The 3,650-nt window shown below is 54.1% G+C and overlaps 1 long non-coding RNA gene across 1 annotated transcript; it reads right to left on the reverse strand.

The window, feature by feature from the left end:
• Window positions 1-231: 231 nt before the first annotated feature.
• On the reverse strand, window positions 232-3,541 carry LOC122545881. The gene is made up of 3 exons (XR_006310621.1): window positions 3,483-3,541; window positions 2,230-2,383; window positions 232-321 (listed from the first exon to the last, which is right to left on the reverse strand). It is a non-coding gene; the product is annotated as an uncharacterized LOC122545881 (long non-coding RNA).
• Between the last annotated feature and the right edge of the window lie 109 nt (window positions 3,542-3,650).

The following is a 3,650-nucleotide window of genomic DNA, read 5'->3' on the forward strand; positions in this document are numbered from 1 at the left end:
ATGCCTTGACCTTGCAAACCTGAAGAAGACCCGTTTATTCCGACTCTCGATTTACTGCTAATCAGCAAACGACAAACCGTCCCCACCATCCCCCCGTCACCCTGAGCCTGGCCTTTGTACCTGACCTCGGATCAAATGCCCTCTGGAAGTCTGGGTGCCCCCTGGTCGCTGAGGAGATTCAAGGCTCTCACACCCTCATCATGGAGCCCGTTTCCATGGGAACACTCACCGAGTAATCCCGCAACCTCATAGGCTTTCTTCTGTTCGATGGTCTCGTAGTTTAGAGCCTCAAAGAAAATGTCCAGCACCAGAATGTTCTCCCTGAGGAACAAGACGGAGGGAGAGAGTGAGAGAGGGAGGGACAGAGGAAGTGAGGGAGGGACAGAGGGAGTGGAGGGACAGAGGGAGTGAGGGACAGAGGGAGAGGGAGTGGGAGAGGGACAGAGGGAGAGGGAGGGACAGAGGGAGTGAGGGACAGAGGGAGAGAGGGACAAGGACGGAGGGAGTGAGGGACAGAAGGAGTGAGGGACAAGGACAGAGGGAGTGAGGGACAGAGGGAGTGAGGGACAGAGGGAGTGAGGGACAAGGACAGAGGGAGTGAGGGACAGAGGGAGTGAGGGACAGAGGGAGTGAGGGACAAGGACAGAGGGAGTGAGGGACAGAGGGAGTGAGGGACAGAGGGAGTGAGGGACAAGGACAGAGGGAGTGAGGGACAGAGGGAGTGAGGGACAGAGGGAGTGAGGGACAAGGACAGAGGGAGTGAGGGACAGAGGGAGTGAGGGACAGAGGGAGTGAGGGACAAGGACAGGGGGAGTGAGGGAAAGAGGGAGTGAGGGACAGGGACAGAGGGAGTGAGGGACAGGGACAGAGGGATTGAGGGACAGAGGGAGTGAGGGATGGGGACAGAGGGAGTGAGGGACATCTCCCATCCCCATCCATCTCCCATTCCCATCCATCTCCCATCCCCATCCATCTCCCATTCCCATCCATCTCCCATCCCCATCCATCTCCCATTCCCATCCATCTCCCATCCCCATCCATCTCCCATTCCCATCCATCTCCCATCCCCATCCATCTCCCATTCCCATCCATCTCCCATCCCCATCCATCTCCCATTCCCATCCATCTCCCATCCCCATCCATCTCCCATTCCCATCCATCTCCCATCCCCATCCATCTCCCATTCCCATCCATCTCCCATCCCCATCCATCTCCCATTCCCATCCATCTCCCATCCCCATCCATCTCCCATTCCCATCCATCTCCCATCCCCATCCATCTCCCATTCCCATCCATCTCCCATCCCCATCCATCTCCCATTCCCATCCATCTCCCATCCCCATCCATCTCCCATTCCCATCCATCTCCCATCCCCATCCATCTCCCATTCCCATCCATCTCCCATCCCCATCCATCTCCCATTCCCATCCATCTCCCATCCCCATCCATCTCCCATTCCCATCCATCTCCCATCCCCATCCATCTCCCATTCCCATCCATCTCCCATCCCCATCCATCTCCCATTCCCATCCATCTCCCATCCCCATCCATCTCCCATTCCCATCCATCTCCCATCCCCATCCATCTCCCATTCCCATCCATCTCCCATCCCCATCCATCTCCCATTCCCATCCATCTCCCATCCCCATCCATCTCCCATTCCCATCCATCTCCCATCCCCATCCATCTCCCATTCCCATCCATCTCCCATCCCCATCCATCTCCCATTCCCATCCATCTCCCATCCCCATCCATCTCCCATTCCCATCCATCTCCCATCCCCATCCATCTCCCATTCCCATCCATCTCCCATCCCCATCCATCTCCCATTCCCATCCATCTCCCATCCCCATCCATCTCCCATTCCCATCCATCTCCCATCCCCATCCATCTCCCATTCCCATCCATCTCCCATCCCCATCCATCATCCATTCCCATTCCCCTTCCTCCAACCCACTCTCCTTGCAGCTTCCCGTTTTCCCTGACCCCAGGCTCACTGGTCAGGCCGGAGTTCTCCTGAAATACTCACATGATGTACTGCTCTGTTCTGTTAAATTTCTTGGCGAGGAATTTTGCTGAGGCTTTGCTGGGAATCCATCTCCATCCATCTCCCATCCCCATCCATCATCCATTCCCATTCCCCTTCCTCCAACCCACTCTCCTTGCAGCTTCCCGTTTTCCCTGACCCCAGGCTCACTGGTCAGGCCGGAGTTCTCCTGAAATACTCACATGATGTACTGCTCTGTTCTGTTAAATTTCTTGGCGAGGAATTTTGCTGAGGCTTTGCTGGGAATCTTCACCATGGAAATCTCTTTCCCAAACCGTGTCACGTTACAGGGAGTCTCACACATACAGTAACTACTGTCCTGTTCCACCAGAAACTCTGGAAAAGGGGAAGAGAGAGAGAAACAGGGGAGGGACAGAACAACATGGAAAGAAAAGAAGCGAGAGGGATAGAGAAAGTGTGAGACAGAGAGAGGGAGAGATGTAGCAAGCAGCAGAGCAAGGTGGGAATGGAGAAAGACAGGAGGAGGGAGATAGAGACAGAGAGAATTTGTCAAAGAGGAATATGGTCAAGACGAAGGAGGGATGGAGAAAGTAAACAGGTGGAAAAAGTGCAAGGTGATGAGTTGGGAATTATAGGTGGAGAAAGAAGGATTATACAAGATTATAAACAACCAGCCAGTGACTTTCTGCCCATCGATCTGTGTCTGGTCAGGGGGTTTTCACCAGAGACTGAGGATTCCATAAGGTGATCAACTCACCCTCAAAGCTGCTGGAAACCAGTGTCCACCAGGGAAGGCAATCTCCACGTAACTCCAGTCCCAGGACAGCCCGAGGGGGGAAACACAGAGTGAAGTGGGGATTGGCCAGTGGGTTTGGGCATTGACTGGTTTGGATTGAGGGTAGGGTGGTTTGTGGAGGGGTTCGGGGTAAGGAGGTGTTGGAGAGGGGAACGTATTGAGCTTTGGGATGGGAGGCTGGTTCTGGTGGAGAGGGCTTTTGGTCAGGGGTTGGAGAGAGACAGGAAGATTGTGGGAGGGGAGTTAGCACACTCCATGTTCCTCGGGAATGGTTCCTGAGCTGAGCTGGTCAGGAGTTCCCGGGCCCAGTCGGAGCAGGATTTGAATGTACGGCTTGTACCTGGATTGATGGATCAAGGGGAGGCCCAGGATTCCTCAGGGTTCCAGGAACATAGTCCAGGGAGACAACTGGCAGCAACCAAAAGATTCTGTCAGCAACGTGTGAGAATATCGACCATTGGAGACATTTCAATTAGATACAGAAGAGACTGTGGGGCTGCTGACTGTCTGTGGAAGAGGCTGGAGGCTGTGGGGGGAAGGTTATATCTGCTTGGCTTGGGGACAGCACGGAGGGAATCATTGAGGAGGGGTTTGAGAGGGAGTTCAGAATGGACAGGGAAGCGTTCAGAAAACATTGAGACAAATGTTGGGGAGGGAGCTGAGGGTGTGCGTACTTACCCAAGGCTGGGTCAGCACAGTCCTTATACTGTTCTGGGGTGCAGACATCAGCATTCCCTGTGAGACAGACAGAGAGAGAGAGAGAGAGAGTGTTAGAGAGCGAGAGTGAGAAACAGGGAAAGATAGAGACAAAGAAAGTAAATGGGTGAGTGAGAGAGAAACGAGTGA

The sequence above is a fragment of the Chiloscyllium plagiosum genome, unplaced genomic scaffold (genome assembly GCF_004010195.1).
Source record: "Chiloscyllium plagiosum isolate BGI_BamShark_2017 unplaced genomic scaffold, ASM401019v2 scaf_40105, whole genome shotgun sequence".
Lineage (NCBI taxonomy): Eukaryota > Metazoa > Chordata > Chondrichthyes > Orectolobiformes > Hemiscylliidae > Chiloscyllium > Chiloscyllium plagiosum.